Below are 22,001 nucleotides of genomic sequence, written 5' to 3'. Positions count from 1 at the left end.
CTGTGAAGATGAGTAAGCTGTGCATTTTCAAAGCCTCCCACACAGTGGCAAAGAAGCAAATTGAAGCACCGTGTACTCTTTCTGAAAGTTATTAGAAACTCCTCTTCGTAGGAAAAAATTAATCTCCAGTTAGAAATCTTCCTCCTTTTCTACCTGTTATGTTTAGGGGGGTTATCTTTAGTCTCCAGAAATACCAGCACTGCTGATCAAAAGTCCTAGAGGTCAGGGATGGCGGGAATCTGTAGAGCATCCCTGTGCTTAGGAGACTGCTGTTCCTGCAGTGAAGAGGAGAGCAGGTTTGTGTAGTTAAGGTGTAGGTTTGATGATCACTGTCAGCTCTTGTGCAGACTATCTGATGTTAGACAGCTGTGCTTACAACGGCAGTCAAATGGTTTCTGCGTACCTTATCTTTAAAATGCATATGTGGCTTTCAGATTCCTTAGGGACTGTGCAACAATAACTATTTCAGGATCATTAAGTACAAAAGTAACGGGGACCATCTAGTATCTCCCCATGCCATAATCTTACTTCCCTGTGTTGCATCTAAGTTTGCAAACTAGCAAGTCCTGTGCCAGAGCAGAAGTGTCATAGTAGCACAGCCAGGGCCTCCCCAAAGCCGCTCATTGCTCCCCAAGGCAGCATTTTGTGCGGGGTGGTTATCTGGTACTTGAACGATCTGTGCCTGTTGCTTCTTTTTCCTGCCTTTCTGTGGAGGTTTGGCTGACACGCTCTGCTTGGAGTTGGAGGAAAGGTTTGTTCATCTGCCAAGTGTCTTAAATAGCCACATCTATTTGGAATAAAATGGATGTTTATTTAGGTTACTCATCCTTACTAAGATTCTCTGAGACCTACTATCATTTCTTTAACCTGCTGTACATTGAATGGTAACAGTTAAGTAGTAATGAAGAGATAATTACTTATGTATACACAGAAGAAAATAGTATTGTGCATTCATTAATGCTGCTGTTGTGGTTTTGAGTGGCTTTTGGATAACCTAATATCCAGAGGGAAAAATCAGCAGGCTTGCCTTTTTTAGGGTAGTTACATTGAAATTAAGAGAAATGCATCTCTTACGAAGCAGTGTGCTGGTCAGAAAGCCTTTTTCATAATGACCAGAGCAGCTAGAAGCTTAATTAATTGCTAAAAGGATTTTCTATGAGGTCCTCTAAACATACCGATGCATTAACACTCTGCTTCTGTTCATTTAAAACAAATTTCAGTGTTGATGTCCTGTGCCAGGGAACACAGACCATCCGTCCCATTCAGTGAAAACAAAGTTCTTCCATGCACTCCCAGTGGTTGGTACTGAGAAATAACTACAGTTTGTGCAAAAACAAAGCACATGTTCTCCCCCCACCACCCCCCCCCAAAAAAAAAAAACAAAAAAGAAAAGTTTAGTGAGTATTCTTAAAGTCGTTACAGGAATTTGGAGTAGATAGTTAACTTTCCTGTTAGGCTATTTTACTACTTCACTCCAAGCCTCCTGTAGGCGTGCAAGACCCTTCATGAGAAGACAGAATCCTGACACTTTCTCTTCTCAATCTGTAGTAGCATTCAGGACTCCAGCTTTGTTTCTCCAGTTCAATATCAGCAACTTTACACGTCTCTTAGTCAGAATTGTTACGAAGTCTTTGAATGGGAATCGAAGTGTAATTTACTTCTGCTCCAAGGTTTATTCCATTGATTTCCTTAAAAAGAAAAGGCAGATGTGTGTGTGTGATGCCTGGGGTATAGTTTAAAAGCACAGGATATTCCACAGCCTGACACTAACTTTGTGTCAGCACTGCACATAATAAAGTTCCAGGATTCAAATCTGGTTGAAGCACATGTCAGAGAACAGGAGCATATATGATTACACATTGCACATGTATGTTCTGGTCTGCCATTATATCTCAGATCTGACTTGAAATATTTCATGTTTAAGTGTTTTACTTCTGGAGTAAAGCTGTGTGGAAAGTGGTGGCTTCTGTCCTGTAACGTGGGTGTTTATAAGTGGGTGTAGGGTAAGGTATTTCTTTTGAGGTTACCAAGAAAATCCATTACAGACTGGGATGCAACAAATGGGAGACCTCTCTGCGGAACAGCCGACAGCTTAAGGGGGAATACATCTCGACTAAAGAGGGGGACTTAGCCTCTAGTCCCTCATTGGAACTTGACAGTACAGAGATTTTAGCCTAGGTTTCCCACATCTTGGAAAAGAGCCCTGGCTGCTAAGCTGTAACACCCCTTCTAGGGAGGGACCCTTCCCTCCTCTCCCTTTCCTATCTGAATATAGCTTCCATCTTAGACCTGAGAGGTGTTTCCTGTCAAATTCTGTGCGCTCCTGTGAAGCGTGTTTTGATTCTGACAAACTGATGTTTTCTGAAGGCAAAGATGTTTTATTAACCCTTCTTCCTCCCGACTGGAATTGTACTACTGCTGAAGAGAGATTAAGATGTGAGTGGCAGCAGTGCTTTGATAACGTGGATAAATGACCTCATGTCTCATAAGGTCCCTATGTTCCCAATTAGATACGTGCCCAGAAATACTACCTTTTTCTCCTTGGCTCCGTTTTGCTCAGACGACCTGGTCGCAGCAATTTCGGTGTTTGTCCTGTGCAGAAGTGACTTGTATATTGCAGACTGAAGAAACTATCCGTTGCGCACAAAGCGTTGCCCAACTGGGCTGAACCAGAGGAAGTGCTATTCCTCTGCCAGCTGCTGCTCAGCTTCCATCCACGCTTGTACCAGTACCTTCCTAAACGCTTTGTCAAGCAAGTGCTTTTCTCTTTTTAGGACCTGCTGCAGCAGTTGTCTGAAGCTTTTAAGAAAAAAAAAAAAAAACCTATAGAAAAGCACTCAACGTATTAGAAGAGGTCGCATTCACCACCTTCTGCAAAACTTCCCTCTTCGCACCTTATTTTGGGGATGTAATGGCAGAAGAAATACAGCAGCGTGCTCTGTTAGTAGAAGCTTGTGTCTAGTGTGGAGTGGGACAAAGAATCCCGCGGTGGCCTGACCATCTCACCATGGCACTTGCATGTGGTGTTAACCTGTAAAAACTGAGAGATTCTTCTAGCTTTGGAGTAAGTCAGTTACTCCTGCTCGGAATAGGGGTGCAATGGGAGCAGTGGGTGGGGGGACTCCTACCTTCCACATACACAGCTATTAAAAATAGCATTGCCTGTTGGGAGAGCCAGACTTCACACACTTATTTTTAAGACTCTGCGTGGGAGGAGGGGTTATTTCCCAGTTTTGTATATTGCCGAAGCAATCTGTAATGCTGCACTTGAGAGAGAGCAGTGGGCTTTGGCTTACAAGGCACAAGACTTGGGAAAAAGACGAGCTAACCAGCATGGGTTGTGAGAGCATCGTAGATGAAGCATTAACTATTAGTGCAATGTTAGCAAATGCTTCGAATAATATCAGAACTCTATAGAAAAGTCAGTAGCTCAGAAAAGTGGTCTAGTACATGACAGTTCTGTTTTTCAGTGCTGTTTCTTTCTTTCGCTTTTTTTTCTTGTTTTCCAAGCGGTGTGGTTACACACAGGGGTTGCCTTGCATACTTCTCAGCTACTTGCATGTATTGAATCAGGAAGAGAGAAGGAGAGTCTGTTCTGGGTAACTCCAGGCCTCCTTAGTGTGCCCTCAGAAGTGCGTGGGGCTGTGGAATGATTTTAAAGGCAAAGTGTCACTGGATGGCAAATGGGAAATTAGTAAAACTGTGAATTGCATGCTGCTTTCTGCTCTGTGCTACGGTGTGACAGAGCAGGTGGGCGCTAAGTCTCGTCTGTGTGTATTGCCGTAATATTTCTCATGTGATGCCATAAAGGAAACTAGCAAATAATTTGGAGAAGATGAGGACTATTGCGAAAAATTAGAGAACGAGTTATAGGGCTGGGGAGGGGGCACTGGGGCGGTGTCGAGGAGGCAGTGCTGAGAACGTGTGAGAGGAGCCCAGGCAAGTATGGTTCGTTTATCTCAGCAGTCTGAAAGCTGAGAACGGATGTACTAATAGATCAGGGGAGTAAATATTGGCAAGTTTACAGCCATTTAAGCTAAAGGTTAACGTTAGTGCAAGAACAGAAGGGTATAAACTAGTTATGAACAAACCCAGGCTAGAAATCAGAAAGCAGTTTTTCTAGTTGTTAGTGAACAGCTTCCAAATGGGTTTCTTTGCCCTTTCTGTTTCTAATTAATCTAAAAATGGCTCTGTTTATGAAAGCTATTATATGACAGTCGTCTGTGGGAGCAAAGAATGGGACTTCATCATCCAGGAAGCCTCTAAGCAGGCTGTGAGAAACGTCCGTGGAGCCACAGCCTCTGTAACTATTTTTTGTAGCGTAGCCTCCCAGCGTTCACGCTGCCCACCAGCCTGCCTTTGCTGCCGAGCTCTGCTGCGTGCCGGGACCCTGTGGGTTTCAGAGCACAACCAGAGGTGCGTGGGAGAGGTATTTGCTATTAGATATAGTCACTGAAGTAAAACTGTGAAAATTATATTGCAGCCCGGCATGGCCTAGCTTTTCGGTACACTGATGCAGTAGATGTTAAAGATGCTAGCAAGTGTGAGGTGTTTTTTGAAGAATAGTATTAGTGACTCATGCCTTTTAATGAAGCTGTCATAGATACCGTTTTGTTTTCTGACAAATGTTCAGGTGGTAACCGTTTCAGAAAATATGGTGTAGTACGTAAGCAGGTTTGTACTTAAATGAGATTTTTTTTTTTTTTTTAAGTTTCCCATAGGATTTCAGTAGCTTATTTAGACAATAAATTGCAGCTGAACCCATCTTCGTTACAGCTTTCTTAAAGCTAACATCAGAAAAGTGTTTTTTTTTGGAGAGCTGGAAAAGTGACAGTCAAGACAGCATTAAATTGGTGATCTGTTCTAAGAGGGGGATAACAGAGCTATCCAGCATTTGGTGACTTTAGATTTGACTTTGCACTGGTTTATATATTTAGCCCCATCTTGGCCATTATTTTAAGCTTCTCTTATGTTCTTGTATATAAGAAACTGGAGATAACCTTACATAAAAGAGCATTTTATTTTAACCATGTTTCTGTCTCTGTTTTCTATTGTTTAGGGCAGTCAGTCAATATTCACCTTGTCACTTACGATAACATAGGTGTTTTTGTGAAACTGTTGTTCAGACTAAGTTTTACTGCGAATTATTTAAACTTTCCTATTTTTATTCGGTGTATCCTGTTAGTGCTGCAGATTGAAATGCTTAAATATGTTTTTGTGATATTTTATTTAAAGGGTACTTGAAGGATCCAGTTTTGCCTGCATAAATATCTCTGTACATTGGCTGGTGTAGTCACTCTGAATTGTATCATGCCTCATTTGAGGAACGTATTTTAAAGCAAGTATTACTTCTTCATGTTTATGTGACATGGATTCATGTTACTCATCATAATTAAGCCACCCTATTTTTAGCCCGCAATACTGATATAGGACTACATACAGCTGCTAGAATCATCCCTCTCTCATCCTGTGTTTGAATTTGCTTCTCTTCCCTTTCAGTGGAGGTTAAAAGGCTTCAGTGACTTGAGAGCGTACAATAGAGTTGGCTACAGGAATGCTCCTCCTGCCTTCTCTGCTCAGTATTTGTGTATGTTTTGGTCGAGCTATGCTTGTCCAACCTGTCACAGACTTGCCAAAGGGGCTAATTGGCCTCTCAGTCACTTAACGTAGGTCAGCTATGTAATCATAGCCTGGTTTGTGGTGGATTTTTTTTTTTTTATCCCTTTGCACAGGTTTTCTAAACCCAGCTATTTTCACTTTTTTACATTCAATTTCCTGCCCTTTTCCCTGTCCCTGACAAGGAGGGGAGTAGTCTGACTGGGTTTTTAGAATAACATGCAGACCCGTTCTGCAGAGACCATCAGCTGTAGGTTCGAAAGCTGTATCTGGGCTGGTTAACGTTGGTATGATCGCTGGAGTCAGCTTCGTCAGAGCTGCAGTGTGCCAGTGCCCCTTCTTTCTCATTCATTACATCCGCTAGCAGTGCCCGCAGAGGCTGGCGGAGGAATGCGCTTACATGGGGTTTATAACAAATCTGTATGGGGTATTTTGGTTCATTAATCAGCTGCTGTCTTCGGTAGGAAATACAAATCTACACAATATTCCCACCTACAGAGAAAGGCAAATTATTTCAGCCAGCAGTCATTAAGCTCAAGGTAGGGTATGGCCAAGATTCTTTCCATGCTTTCTTGAAAGTTGGTGTATCTGTAGCAAATGAAGACGAAAATATAAGAAGAGAAAGCAGAGGTAGCTGGGCATTGCTCCATGGGGTTATTAGTTATTATTCCTCTGCCACACTGCTATATGTGCTGGAGAAGTTATTTAGTGGTGATTTTTGAAAAGGGTTTGCCCCTCGCCTCTTCGTGTGATCTGTTACTTGATTTCTGATTATTTGACTTAAGATGCTGAAAATGAGCCATCACAGCAGTAACTGAAATAGTTGGAAGCTAGACTTTGTAGTCTTTATTATGCTCCAAACTCAAGTACTCTGAAAAATCAAGCTTTTGTTATCTTGAAATGGCTGTCTAAAAGGAGCAGATGGTCCTGATTCTGTTATTACTCTTCTCTTCTGATGGGGATAGTACACTTGCTTGCTTCACAGGGAAGCTATGAAAAAGCAAAGTATTGTTTAGAGCAGTTGAGTAATGTGGTGATGAGTACAAGGAACGCTTCCTAACCCGCTGTGTGTAACAATGGTTCTGTTTGTTATGACAGGGCTTGGCTGCAATGCAGTAAATACTGCATGGGGCCATTCATTGAACAACACAAAAAATACTGAGTGGTTTCTTGTTTGTTGAGCAGTAGGACATACTCTGTTCTTGCTGAGAAAGGGGCTTACCTCCAAGCATATGAATAGTCTTGAGGTCCGTACAGAGTACCACTCTGTAGGATACAGTCATGTAGGGCAAAATAAAATGAAAATCTGGAGGGTGAATTAATGTTCTGGGAAGGAAGAACTCAAAACCACTTTTTTGGCTCTAGGTGGTAACTGAACTGTTATCCAGGGCAAGAAAATCAACTCTGAGCAGGTTTGAGGGACACACAGCTCCTTTATCCTGAGGGCATGCAGTGGGAGATGAGCACAGTATCGTATCCCGACAGTGCTGATTTAGACCGGATGAAAATAGACAACGTAGGGTACCTGAATCCTGAGGAAGAGTTAGGTGCCGAGACTGTTGGCTGCAAAATTTGGTGCAGAGAAAGGAGCCGACTTCCTGTAGCAAAATCTTGGTGTTATTCCTACCTTTCTACAGAACACGCAAACAGGTTTGTCAGAGACCGTTTACCTGTTCTCCCTGTTATGCTCAAGTGGGAAAGCAAGCTCTATAGTGTTGGTTTAAGCCATTGTATTGTGGACAGCTGAACTGCCATGCAGACCATCCGTAGGGACTAATACACTTTCGTCTTTTATCTCTAGAGAAATGATCCGCAAGGGGTGATGATGCTCAGCTAACACCAGGGTCTCTAATAGCCTACCTAGACTACGTGCAAAGTCATTAAGACATGTTGATGCCTGTTAGCTGGCATTGATGTTATGTAGTTTCCTAGTTGAGAGAGGTTCTGGAATAACATAGGTAAGGAGCAATAGAGTTGAGGCCTGGGCAGTCTGTGAGGAGATTAACTAGACCCATCCATCTTCCTCAAAAGCAGCTCTGAAAAATGCAAGTACTCCATCTTTTTAAAAGCTTCTGGGAGGGAGATTTTGTAGCCTCCTTAGACAATCCATGCTCACTTAGACTTATCGCTAAAAGCTTTTCCAGATGTCTAACCTGGCTTTTCCACTGCTGCAAGTTAAGCACGTTATGTCTTTATCTGTGTTATCTGTGCTTACAATAGAAATGCTGAATAGTTTGCTACACTTGTCCTTGCCTCCACTGGTTTGTGTCTGAAGGCTATTATGTCTACCTGATGCCTATATATTTCAGAGCACCTGCGACTTTTACTTCTCAGGTTTCTTGATCAAAAAAAAGCAGTTATAGCTCTAAGTGTGAGTGTAATTCCTTCCCCCTCCCCCCTCCACCTCCAGCACGTCTGGGCTCAGATGAGTTTCTGTTTTAATGAGGTTGATTATTTAATTAGATGTGCAATTAAGACATTTTGATTGTAATTTTCTAATCTCATGAAATATCACGTTCTTATGTTTTGAATGCCGTAAGGGGGGAGAGAGAGAGAGAGAGAGAGAGAGAGAGAGAGAGAGATGTAATTTGAAAGAGGAAGCAGCAGAGGGAGAGTTTTCTCTGCAATAAATACTTCCTTTACTGCCTGTTAATTTGAGTTATTTAAGCTGACTGAAATTTAAAAGCCAGTTTGATAGTTGTTCCTGGAATAGGAGCACCCAGTTGGTAAAAATTTTAGTCAGCTGAGTTCTAGAGGACAATGTAGAAGATTTGTAAGGGCCTCTGAAGGCATTCAGCTGTTCTCAGGTGCACATCTAAGAAAGGTTTTGGTGCCAGTCATTCCTGGGGCACAAGGAAATAATGTGTCACCCCAGAGCTTGCCACCTGGAACAGCTTTGCTCTCCAAATCTGACCCTCACTTTGAAGGCTGGTGCGGGATGTGACACGTGGGGTGGCTTTGGCTCAGGAGCAGCTTCTGAAAAGAGCCCAGTGTCTGGGAAATGAGGCTAGTTTGTGCCCTGGAATGACTGGGACTTACTGGGTGAGGAATAAAATAGCCTTTTCTATGAAACACTGGATTTCAGAACTGATAGTATTTGGTTTTATCTACCAAAAGTCATGGGTGTAAACATCAGCATGAAAACAAGGAGGGGAGGAGGTTTAGCTTGTGTTATTAAAAGGGCGGTTTGGGATATTTTGTCAGGAAAGGCTATGCCTGTCCTTGCAAGTGACGCTGATGACTGTGAACAAATCAAGTGGAGGAGAGTTTTAATGTGAGCCTTTCACATTCACTAGCTTTATGAACAAAACTGCCTTTAAGGTCTTTACATCACAAGAATTCCCAGATCCGTTTTAGCCCCAGGAGAAGTTTTTGGCTGATGTGGCAGCAGCCGCCTCAGAGGGAGGTGTTGAGGACTCATCGCAGGCAGCTCGGAAGTCCTTTCTATCCCTGCCTCATAAAAACTAGCCTAAGCTGTGAAGCACAAGGATTCGTAGCCTTGCAAAGATGTTAGTGCTATTTTAACTCTAGGCTTTCATTAACCTTATAAAAATTCCACGGCTTGAATTTTGCTTTATTCTTCACCCTGGAAATATCCTTTATTTCCAGACTATGTGAAAGTCTTTCCTTCTACTAGTTTAGAAACATTCATCTCCCAGGTTTTGGTAGACATCTTTGCATTCGAATAAAGTAACAATAAGGAGTCTAAACACCTTTGGTCCATCAACAAGAAGTCAAACAGCACTGTGGGTCTCACTTATTCATGGCAGGTAGACTTACACTGCCTACCTTTCTCTCTCCTTTGAAGGTAAACAGTCCTAATGCCTCTAATCTCTAGCAGATTTTCATGTGCCAGAGCTGCTATTGTTGTCTTCCTATAAGCCAAATAGTTTACCTTCCTGTTTTATATGAGGAAAATCCCTTTTAAAGGAGGGGAAACTCTTTTGGTATTAAGGAAGGTCATGTCTCCTTCCTTCTCTTCAGGGGTTTCAAGGCCAATAGTTAGTAATTATTGCTTTCGAGCAGGGTGCTATAGAAGGGATCTGTGTCGTTGTTCCCTTTCGAGCTTGCAGATTGTCCTTGCACCTAGCCTTACTTCTTTCCTAAGTGGGAAAGAAAGGATCAGTGCTTTGTGTGACACCTTCATGAAACTTAAACTTATTCTTTCATCTGAAGGCAATATCTTAAAGATGTATTTAATGTGATGTGTGTTGTGGAACTACAGAGTGGCTATGATGACAGAAATAGCATTGGTAGGCTAATTTTAAATGACTTGGAATATTACTGTCTCTTCTCTTCCAAACTTATCTTAGCATCACTGGCTATATTGTGGTGATCCATATGACCTCAGAGTGCACGCACTGAGGACAGTTGTCAAACACTGGAGAACCACTGTTTTTACATTAATACTTCAGTCTTTAGACTTTTGGTTTGATTTTCTTGTGGCTGTGAAGAAGATAGTGAATTGTTTTCACTACTGAACCGATTGACAGCCATTACACTGTATATTTGAACTTCCGTGGTCCAAAACAGCTCTGACCCCAGACTACCTCACCAAGCGCGCGCTCTCTCTCTCTCTTTGGGGAAATGCAGTAGGCAGCTTCATTTTCAATAAATGATGCTCCTTTTTTGTTTGCTTTACGGAAGAAAAGTGGTTTATTTTAGAGAGTTCTTGGGTCAGAGATGTCTGAGGCTATTTGTGAGATGGGTGCGAGTTGGACAGAATTTATCCCTGATGTTTTAGATGGGCTATCTGCATTGACTTCTCCTTTCTTCTCCCTTTGTTCCAACTCTGTACGTAATATTTTATCCTGCATTTACTTAAGCGCCACATTTTTTATTTTCCCAGCATCTGGGGCTAGAAATGTTCTTGCTTGTTTTCCTGGAGGAAGAAAGGTGTAAGAGTCTGGGAGGAGGAGGAAATATGCTTGAAGCTTGCTCTTTTTCCTTTGGTTAATCCACTCATGCTCATGGAGAAACTGCTTACTTACACAATGTAATCAGTAATTTGGTACTTTACAGGAAGCTGGAATGAAATAGAAAGATGATGAGGATTAAAAAAGAAAGAAGGGTAGTGTATACCTCACAGACATCAAAGCACTTGGCCTATATAGTTGAGCCTGGTTTTACTGGTTTTACTAATTCCCTACTGGCTCAACCTAAAATTAAAATCTGTTGGCAAATTAAAAAATCACAGTAAGAAGTATTTAAATTTTTAAGTGGAAGTTTTATTTCTCTAGTAGAAGACAAATCACTTAGCAGTCTGAGCCTTAAGGTAAAACACATTCTTTCTCATAGGCTTTTTACTTAGATGTGAGTTGCACGTATTTTTTCCAATCCTGAATTATTTTCATTATTTCCAAAAATTAGAGCCCTGAAAAACAGAGCCTGAACCAATAAGCAAACAATCTCCCATGTGTTAGATAAGAGATTTTAAGTAATTGAAAGGAACAGTCCTGCTTGCTTCTGAGAGCACCTGTTTTGTCTTTTTATAGCCACATTTTCCTCTCCAGCTCTTTGAGCTGTCGTAAGGGCCGTGACCAGTGCTTCACTGCTCACGACCTCGGTTAGCAGTGTCTCCTGTCTCCTTGTCTAATGAGATCTGCTCACTTTTTCCATGGTTTTTTTTTTTTTTTCTGCTCTTATAAGGCAGTCATGAAAGTATTGGGATTTTATGTGGTAGTGCTTGGAAACCTGCGTAGTCTGTTTTGGATCTCAAGAGCCCTGGCTGGAGGATTGTGTTTGGCCCTAGTGCGTTTTTGACTTGAATGTACTGCAGGGAGGGAAGAAGACCAGGAACAGAAGAAATATGAAGGACAGGGGCAGAGGCAGCAATATCAATATGGCATTGGCTCCACTTGTAAGAGGGTCTCTGGAAAAGAGGGAAGGCACGTAAAAGCCTAGGAGGCTGTCTAATGGGTACTTCAGGTGCTCTAGATTGTTAATGCCAGCAAGAAAGGGTTGTCTAACTGATACTTTTCTTTTTGAATGCTGTGAAAGAGATCACTGAAGAAGGTCCTTTTTGTCTTATTTGTATGCAGAACTTTGAAGTTACTAAATGCCACACAAATCCTGGATTGCATTTTATTTTCTTAGTTGGGCAGTCTTCATCCTTATGTGAATGAATTTGATTTAGAGCTTTGGCTCTGAGCTAAAGTGCTGTAATTGGTGTGTTTAGTAGTAATCGTTTCTACTGCAGTGGAACTCGGTGCCCTCAGTTGGATAGCAGCCTTCCTGTCCTGGCATGATGCAAACATATAATGAGAAGCTCAGGGTTAGACTCTTAAGAGTGTTTAAAGCTAAAGCAGCTCTGAAAATCTGACCTATGGTTCTTGGCCCTGCACCAAAGGAAAGAGCAAAGAGAAGGAGAGGCTTCTGGAAGATGGAGGAAATGAGTGACCATGGTGGTCCTCCAGACTTATGGGGATCTGAAATGAAGTTGGCTGCCTGATTTCTGTGCCTGGCTGAAAGGGGCAGTGCTGTGGCTGCACATGGAAAGGGCAGAGGGTACTGTTCACCAGTATTGCTGCTAAGACAAAGTATTGTGACCCGTGGCATTAGTCTACCTGTAAGCAAAACTTGTGCTTATATCCATCGAACAAATGAGCTGACGGGGACACCAGCCTGACCATCATCAGCTGATGCTTCACTGAGGTAGACGGGTGCTGGGAAGAAGCTGTCGGTAGAAGCTGTCAGGAGAATATCCCATGCAGTGAGGGCAAGGCTGGGAGCACGGCGATGTTTGTGGAGGTAGTGGTGAATAAAAGTTGGCTTTGGTGTAGGTAAGAGATTTGGGAGGGGGGAAGCAAGCGTCATTGTCAGCAAGGCTGGCTCACAAGGAGGTAGGAGGTACTTGAGTAGGTGGGAAGACAGTGGCATTTCTATAGCTAAGTCACACAGGCCTCTTAAAAGTTCCACCGCACACTAAAAAGACTTTGTTTTGAAAGATGCAGTGAATTGTCCTTGAGCAAAACCAGACAACGTGCACAGCTCCTGTATAATGCCTTCAGTGCTGGTGCAGCTGTGAAATAGCCTTTGGGAAAGAAGTGGGTGCTTGTGTTGGGTACATGAAGAAGGGCAGCCCACCAGTAGGATGAAGGGAGCCTTTGTGAAAAAGGGGATGTGATGCAGACCAACTGGCCAGGAGGACTTTCTTAGCAGCAGTCCTTTGGATGCCCCAGGGGCAGCTTGTGGTGCAGATAAGAAGCGGCTTTAATTTAGGCACTTTTTACAGGGCTGGCGTCTGCTGCTGCCCTGATTTTATACTTAAAGGAAAGAAGTGTCAGTTCAAAGTGAGTGAATCTGATTCTATATGCAATGTTTTTGCAGTCATTCTTTTATGTAATGATAGGACTTTTATTTTTGGGAAATGCAAGATCAATGGGGTGTTCAATCCCCCACACTTAGAACAGAGCTGGTACTAGTCTTCCTTAAGCTGGATATGATGTGTTTGCGCAAGGGCATCACTGAATCTTGCAGGTTAGTCTGGGGGTGAACCAGAGATATAAAAATATACATATGTATCTCTAAAATGGGCAAAGAATCTTCTTGGAACGGGTTAATTGTTTAGTCCTGGGCTTTTTTCCCGGCCCCCCCTGCTCCGCAGTCCTACCGGGTGCCAGGAGCCAGGCAGAGCGTTTTTCCAGTGCAGATGTGCTCACTGTGCTGTGCTGCCTGCTCTCCTGATGCCTAAGGAGTGCTTTTTTGTCTTTAGTCAGATTGGTCCCATCAGTTCTTATTTCCTTCTGAATGGATAATAAAGTGGAGAATCATTTCAAGTCGAGGAGTGTTGGTGTGTGAGCGAAAGAGGGAGGCTGCGTGTGTGAGGATCTAGGCAGTAAGCAGCTGACGAGGAGGAGTAAAGTAGCAATAGCTGCACAGCTTTCTCTCTGCCTCTGAAGTACAATATTTTCTGTTGAGTCACAACTGAAGAGAAGGATGAAGTTTTAACTGTACTTGGTACTGCCTGAGAAGGAAAAGATGCATTACGTTGGTGAACAAAAGAATTTCTGTTGAGGGATCCTCCTTGAAGCTGACAGGATTTCTGCATTTTTTGGTTACGTTCATTGGCTTCTACGGTTTTTTGCTTTTTGGATTTTTAGCAGCTGTTTGCATTTTTTTTTTTTTTTTCTTCAAAACATGCCTTCAACTTTACATGGTTTCTCGTCCTAGTGCTGCTGTGGAACAGGATACTCTCGGTGCCTTTGTACCATCTCTTTTCCCGACCCCTGAGATGGGACATCAGGAATATGTTGATAATCTCCATAGTGAAAGTTCATTATCTGATGAACCTTTAACAAGATTAGGAATCATTCAGGACTTCTGTTTTCTATGAGAACAAGCTATTGTATTCTGTAGTTTTCTATTAATTCTATAAATTTCCTTTACATTTTAACATTTTATTTTATTTTGGAGCAGAAAGGTAAGTGAATGATTGGAACGAAGTGACTAGGTATAAACTACAAATAGGCAGCAAACAAGGAGAATTGCTCTTTCTTTATTTTTAGGGTGAGCTGTTTGTGTGTTTATTTTAGTAATAGCTCCATTGGAAGCTTACTGGATGTAAACACGTGCTTTGCAAAGACAATCTACTATTGGTATGTTCGTTTGTATAATCTATTTTTTTAGTTTTTGTATTCACCCCTTAGACACTAGTTGTAGATGTCTTACTTCTGGTATAACTGGGGTTGTGTCTGTTTACTTCACATACTTTTATATTAAGAGGATTTGTATCTCAGTTGGAATTTGACATCAAAATCGCTGTGTGAAGAAGAGTTGAAGGGAAAAGGATTTTGGAATAATTAAAATTTGATCTCTTGAAAATCAAATAGCTAGAGAGTAATTAAATTACTGGCTTGATTCTTCCTCAAATGTCACTTAAAACAGGCTTGCTTTTTAACCCAGAATATTTGTCATTGGCCTGATTTCCTGTGCTGAGAAGCTTGTGAGCTGATGAGATGAAATGACTGGCATGAAGGAGCAGTGAGGATGCTGTACAAGCTCATGAATCAGAGCAGATGGTGTGACAGTTTCGATATTTTTTTCGGTTTTTGTTCCTTTTTTGCGGGTAGCTAATGGAGACCGTTTCTGGGATAAACATCAATATTTAATCCAGAATGCTTAGCTTTTCTGCCCTCAAGATAAGAAGGAAGATGCATACAAAAGTAAAGCTTCAGTTTTAGCCCAGGAGGATTTTAGTTGAAGAGAGCTGCAGTTTAGCAGCACGGGCTGGAAAAGCCCGTTTGTTCCATCAGCTGCCTACGTTACCTTTTCCCTTCCTGTCTGAAAGCTACTGAGTGTCTGTCTGCCCTGAAGTGGTGCAGGACAGGCCAGAGACAGGCGAATGAGATGATACAGCACCAGTCCAGCTGTGCTAGCAGTGCCTCTTGACAACACAGGTTGCATTTCCTAGTTGCATCACGTTGGGCTGGTGGGTGCTGCCTATCACTCCCGGCTCTGACTGTCCTTGTTAGTTGAAGCACTGTCAGCTGGAAAACCAGCTCCAGACCTCCTCAGTGAGCAATTGGAGTTTTGAGAAAAATCGTAGGGATGAGTGTGCGTTTCCTGGTGGCTCTCATCAGAAATGCAGCACTTGGGAGTGCACATGATTGCTTCAGTGCTGGTTGTAAATTGGATTGCAAGTCGGGGAGAGTACAGCATGTTCTGTTTCTGTTACTCTAGGCAGAGCTCTTAGCCTCCTTCAGTGCTTTCATAATAGTGCGCGCAAACCTTATTTAAGGCAGAAGTACTGGCAGTGCCGCCCGTCTACTCTCCTGTTAGAGGTAGCTGGAACAAGCAGAAACCTTTCCATAAAGCCAAGCGTATTTCTGCAGTCCTAATCGCAAGGCCAGCTAACTTGTCAGCGTGCCCCAGTGCTTATATTTCAGTTGTTGGTGCTGTTTCCCTTAAACAGAAAAGTTGGTTCTTGCTCTGGCTGATCTATTCAATATAGTACTTGTTCTTCAGGATCCTGATGTGGGAAAAATCTACTTTAAAGAGCAGCTGTCAGCTGATTACATTGCAGTGCATTAGCTTGTCATGAGTAAATCATTTAATGGAGATACCTGATTCATTCAGCCATGTACAAAATCCCATATAACCTAACATGAGTGCTCTGGAAATAACGAAGCTGCTGAACTTCATTCTCTCTCAATTTGCTCTGAAACTGCTAACAGCTTGGGTTCCCTGCTTGCTGCCGAGGAATGGAGTGATTTTGCATAAGAATGATAGAAGAAACTGCGATTTCTTCCCTTTTTCTCAGCAGTCAATTATCCTTTTTGCTGTTTCTCAGCGGAGGATATTCTTAGATTTAAGTAGGTACCTTAGACTGAGCTTGCTGCTGGCTATGCACAAGCCCTGTCACTGCATTGCCATGGTCAGCAGCTTTCAGCCTGTTCTTGCCTTTCCACTCAGAGGGAGCTTATTTCTTTAACCCTGTCTCTGCATGCCTTGTTTGCTTGGCCACCAGGTAATGGCAGATTTCGTGTGTTACTGCAACGGGTGCCAGCTGCTGCTCCTTTTAGCTTGCAGGAAAAGCTGTGATAAAAGGATGTGGCTGCCCAGGGAATGAGTACATCTCTGGGAAGGGCAGGGCTGTCTAGTGCCTAGCCACTCTCAGGGTAGATTAATTTCAAAGGCCTAATATCTCCATTCTTCTCCATCTGTGCTATCAAAGCTGGTGCCAGTGAGGAGGGGGGAGCAGCGTTAGTCCTGTTTTACAGAAGGCTGAGAGACACTTAGCAACTTTTTCAGTCTGTTGTAGTTTGTAGGGGGTAGTAAGGAGTTAAGGTTGTGTGCTATCTCTCATAGTAATACTCTTTAACTACGTGAATTTAATTTCAGGCAGTTTCTCAACAAAATTTTTTACGCTGCTGATGATCCCCTGGCAACACTTCAGTGTTTTTTTTTTTTTTTTGTTTGTTTTTTCAAACCCTCGTAGTCAGTACTTTTTACTGTTCCTTCACTTTGTAGCTACATCAGTCACGTGCTGATATAGCAAAATATTACTTGGTGGTGTTTTTTTTTTGCATCAGTTGAATGTCCCTGTGTAAAGGGTAGCAAATACCTGTGGCATGAGATATGCGTAAGTGTGTAATTCATTCAGCCAATGTGCTGAGTTCCCCGGCTCACTTTCCACCATGAGAGTTACTGGTATGGCAAATCTGACCTTTTGTTCTCTTCCCTCTTTTCATCGTCAAACAGCTTTGGAAAGGTTTCAACTGTATTTTTGTAAAATGTGATAGGAACAGAGGCTGGCTGTCGTTCATTACACCATTCATGTTCTGATACAACTTCTGCTCTGCTTTATTGAAACAAATCTGTTTGCAGATATAGGTGAAACATGAAAAACATCATTGGAAGCGCTTGAAGATTTCAGAAAGTTTTACAGGTGGGGCTGAGATGCAGTTAGAGTTTTAGCAGCTTATGCTCCAATATGTGAACAAGAACACAGATTGATAAGGCTTGGACAGGAACAGGATTACTAAGTAAGGGGCTGTGAAATAGTTTCTTTGCTCAAATGTGGTTTTTTTTGTTTTTATTTTTTGTTTTTAAATCATTTTCATCCTTTTATAACCACTTTCTTTTCAATAGTATGAATGTATTTCCTTTATAGTCCACCTGTGAAGTGCTGTGCATCTCTTCTGCACCTTACTTTTATCCAAAGTGTCCTCAGCTGAACAAATGCTTCAGAATACATTTTGTTCTCTAGTCCTGCTGCTTTTCACCCAGGCTTACTCAGCCTCAGGTATCTTCTTGTTCAAATAATTCATAACAGGACTCAAAAGTTGGAATTTCTGTTAATTACCCGAAACAAGGCTCGGAAAGAGAAAGAGGCATATTCTAAGAAGCAAGCAATAAATGCCACGGTTAGGTGTGGTCCAACCCAAAATTAAATCTAATTTTGTTAATTAGAGAATAGCATGCTCACCTCCAGAAGTTATACTGTCAGCAAGGCTGGTTGTAACTCTTCGTGTTGCTGTCAAGCCTTGTTGTTAGGATCCTTTTAGCAATTAATGTGTTTAAAAATCCTGTTTAAAATTCCTTTCCCAGGAAGACCTGATGTTTCAGCATGCAGAGTGCTGGGGCGATGTTGCTATGGCAGCCTTAGCCATGAATTCTGTCTTCTGTTAATGCCAAAACCTTTTTTCCCCACCATGTCCTGCATTTTACTTCATGGTATTTTTCATGTTTAAACAACTCTTTATACAATAGCAAAATGATTTTTTTACTCATTTTGTTACTTTTCCTGTTGTAATTGTTAGTACAGGTAACACAATACCACTTGGCATGGAAGATGCTATAAAAGTAATCTAGTCCGAAAGATTTCACTCGGTGCCATGGTGGTGTGAGTCAATAGCCAGAGAGGCTGCGTGAAATGTCTTTTGGTCGTAGTCATTTTTTGCATCTCTTTGCTGATGACTATCTCATCTGCACCAGGGCACCAGTACCTTCTGACATGAAGGTGTGGGGCAAAGATGTCTCAGAATCTCCCTTAATGTGATGAAAGCCACATACCTGGTAAAGAGACAAACTGATCTCGTGTTAGTAGAGGTTTAATGGACACAAAGGGGCCAAACTCTCTCCTGACACTCTTCCACTTGACTGCAGCCCGCTCACTGCTGCTTGGGGCAGTGCTGAAGGGACTACACAAGGCTGCCTGTCTTTTCAGTTGCGTTTGTCCAGTGGCTGGTAGAAGTGAAGACCCTGCTCCAAGTGGGTTGCAGCCAACTTTCCTCTCTCTGGTGGAGAGCCTGACCTTCTCCAGAGCACTGTAAATGTGAAGTTTGATCCCCAACTGTTGAGCAGAGATTTCATAATTGCAATTTATTTTTTCATGAGACTTCTCATATTCTTATTTCTCACCCATTGATGCTTATCATTGGCATGCCTGCTGTTATTGCAAACCTTTATACCAGAAAGAAATGCAACTGTTTATTCATGTTTTAAGAGGATATTTCAGAAATGTGGCCAGTGGCAAGGTGATCATCTCTGCAGTCTGTGTGGTAGGTTGCCTGTTTCCGCCTGTCTAAAATCTTAAGATGTCGTTTTTGTTCCCCTGGAAATTTAAAAAAAAAAAAAAAAAAGAAGAAGAAAAAATCCCTAAGAAAAGCCAGAGTGCTCTCACTGTTCCTTAGCTTGAGCCTGGCTTTCTTTGGGGCGGTTGCAGTACATAGTACTGGGGATGTCACTGAAAGCTTTGTAGCTTGCTCTTCCATCTGCACACCCAGAGATGACTGTGCTGAAATAAGCCCTGAGATCTCCTGGAGACAAATGCCTGCTAAAAAGGCAATCAGAAGTTTGTGTAGTATGTGAGGGTTTGCGGTATCTGGCAGGATATCAGGAGGCAAATGCTCTCTCTCTCTCTCTCTAAAGACTGGATTTCTTGTTACATGTTGGTATGACTCCTCAACTGATCCTGGGAGAGAGAGAGACTTAAGCAATGATCTAAGTCTAGATTTTTTTTTGGTTACTTTTACTGTCATTTTGATGACTCTGTGCCATGAGGAACCCGTGACCTTGACACAGGTGACATCAGAGGAACAAGAGACCTTTATAGGGGATAGATAACTGCACAGCACCTGATCTGGAACAGCCAAAGGGAACAAGAGCGCCCACACAACCCTGGGTGGGAGGAGGAGTGAAGGACCCTGGTAGGAGGTGTGGAGGGACGGGGAGGTCAGCCCACAGTATGAAGTGTGGGAGTACCTGGAGCTCTGTGTCTGACTGGAGAAAATGGAGATTTCCATTTGCTTACCCCACTGTACAGAGAGGTGGAGAGACTCGCTCTGAGCCAGAGCTGACATCCTCATGTTCTGCTCTGGCCCTGTTCCCATACTGGGCGGAAACAATTTTCGTCCCTCTTGGAACGAGCTGGATAGGTGTTGCTGGTTTTTGAGATCCGAGTTACTGCTTTTCTTCTGTGTTCTGATAAACTGCTCCTCTATAATGAAGAGCTCTAAGGGGAAAAAATGTATGTATAAATGACAGCTACATACTGTTTGCATTTAAGTGCCTGCTTTGGAACGGCTGCAGTCCTGCGAGTAAGTGTTTGACAGGAAGAAGCGTTCTCCGTAACAAACAACTGCTGCTGTTGAGTGTTGCAAAAGACAAAGGAACTCAGAATAAATTCCAACTGAATTGATTTTTTTTATTAATTAATTTTTTTTTTTTAAACTATAAAGATGATTAAGTCCCTCCAGTGGCTTGAAAGCCATGTGCAGAAGGAAGCGTGTTGAACATTTGAGTATTCGGAGGGAATCCTTGCACAGGCGTGTGTAGGCTTTTCTCCTAGCACTCGGGGTTTGATAAGCCGAAAAATATTTGAAATGAACTTCTCTGTGTGTTATCCTCAAGCAATGCATGTAGGGAGGCACAGCTTCAGAGCTCTTCTGCCCAGCTGCCACTGAATACAGGTGCTGGCTCTCTGAAGGTTCACTTCTCAAGTTTGACACGAGAGTGTTTTTCTAGCATTAAACACCAGTTCTTTGCTCAAGTGAAAGGTAACTGCATGTGATGAAAGAAGAGAGCAAATATTTCTTAGGTCAGCCCTGTTCTGTGAAGGAGCGTATAGGTAAAAAAGATGTGAAAGGCAGATCTTTATGGATTGAAAATTTTATAAAATCAAAATGTCTTTTCTTTAAGAAGCTAACAAAGAAATTTTGGGGGAAATTAGCATTTACGACTGAGTAAAGTGACTATTTAGCCTACACAAGGGCATGTATCACATCTGGTATGTAATTTCAGCCGAGGTGCTAGACAGTAGTAGGGCTTAAACCTGAAGCACAGATGCAGCCTCTGTTGTGGCGTGTTAACTAGCTCCGATTATAACAATCGATATTTGCAAGTGTTGCTTGCTCCAAATCAAAAAGCCTCTCCGTCCCTGCCCTCAAAGAGAAATGACAACAATGAAAACAAAATACTCACCAGAATGAAAACACTTGCTAAAAGCAAAATATTGATAATGTCATAATAAATGACTGTCAGGTGGAACTGGAGGATATATTAGGGAAAGGAGTTTCTGCACTGCAGTAGCTTGGGGTCGAGGAAGGAGCAGAAAAGCTGAATTAATGCTTTGAAAGTGGGAATCATTGTTTGACTGCTGAAAGAGGCACCTGGCCAATGCTTTTGTAACCTCTGGACCTGGCCCTTAGTTGGCGGAAAGGCTCTTAGTCTTAGATCAAGGCCTCGATTCAGTGCAAGCAGAATTGCTGCGGTGTTCAGTCCTCTGCTTCGCATGAGAACACGCCTTAGTTGGGCTCAGCCCCTTGTCCCACACTCTCTAGTGGATGCTGCTGGGACAAATGTGGCAATATCTGCAGAAGGTTTCAGGATGGCAGAGACCACGTCAGGAGAACCGAGGTTACCAGGCCTCGAATAAGGGTGAGAAGGAAGCAGAAGAAAAACACCTGATGTAAACTGCAACATGCATTAGCCTTAAGACGGTTAAACCAAGAACAAGGTTAGCTTTGTGCTGAGCTTTTGAGATTGTGAGCTGATGTGGAAGGAGTTAAAAGAACCTTGGGTTTATAATTCTAGTGTAATTTTGAGCAGCTGGAGGAGACCCCAGACTCCATCTGGCCCTTTTTCTATTCCTTGCAACATGGCAGTAAACCTTCCTGTGCAAAGCAATTGTGAGCTATATAGAAACGTGCATCCTGGAGGCAATTGGTGAAATTTAAGTTAGGCTGAATGTTGCATGTGATGCTTAGATTTGTGCATTGTGGGATTTAAACAAAAAAATTGTTTTAGATCTAGATAATAGTAAAAATGAAAATTAAAGGCACTTGCTATGGGTCTTACACCAAATAAGAACATGAGAAAGGAAATGTTTCAGCACTGAGTCCAAACTGGAATGTCAAAGATTGAAGTGTTATCTACTCACCTTGGCTCAAGGAGGAGGAGGTCTATATTGGTCTGTGTCTGGCTCAGTTTCCTGGCTATCTGGAGGAAGCTGATTGTATATAGCTAGTAAGTACAGCAGTGAAGCCACATGAAAGCCTTAACTAGGTGACATAATTCTTTTTTTATATATATTTTTACAGTGGGGATTTAATTTGGGAAATGATCTATTGCAAAAATCTTGATTGTTGGACTAGAAGTGACGTGCAGAATCTTCAGGCTGTCAGCTCAGCCTGTTCGTACATATGCTGAGTGTGGCACGTTTAACTGCAGGTTAGCTTGGGAGCTTGGGAGCTTTGAAGGTGTGTGGGTTATTTTTTTATTTTTTATTTTTAAGTGTTTGGTAGCAATATATTAAGATAAAAATATTAAAACAGCAAAAAGGTTTTACACTCAAAATCTGTCATCCCGTCTTCCTGCCACTTTACATCACTTTGTGCAATTCCTGTTGGATAGCTGGTAGTAAGCCAACTTAAATATGATTT

General features: G+C 42.2%; 1 protein-coding gene across 4 annotated transcripts in view; it reads left to right on the top strand.

Moving 5' to 3' along the window:
• The window catches only part of LOC138064576 (protein unc-13 homolog B-like), a 217,775-nt gene that overhangs the window by 87,970 nt on the left and 107,804 nt on the right, over positions 1–22,001 (top strand). For 2 of the 4 annotated variants that reach the window (XM_068927823.1, XM_068927822.1), the window contains exon 1: positions 13,300–14,038. The exons of the other annotated variants lie outside the window; for them this stretch is intronic. The gene's annotated coding sequence lies outside the window, so the exon portion shown is untranslated. Of the gene's footprint in view, positions 1–13,299; positions 14,039–22,001 lie in introns of those variants that run through there. 4 annotated transcript variants of the gene reach the window in all.

The sequence above is a fragment of the Struthio camelus genome, chromosome Z, assembly GCF_040807025.1.
Source record: "Struthio camelus isolate bStrCam1 chromosome Z, bStrCam1.hap1, whole genome shotgun sequence".
NCBI lineage: Eukaryota > Metazoa > Chordata > Aves > Struthioniformes > Struthionidae > Struthio > Struthio camelus.
Note: the sequence above shows the minus strand (reverse complement) of the source record. Positions and strands in the feature narration are given on the sequence as shown.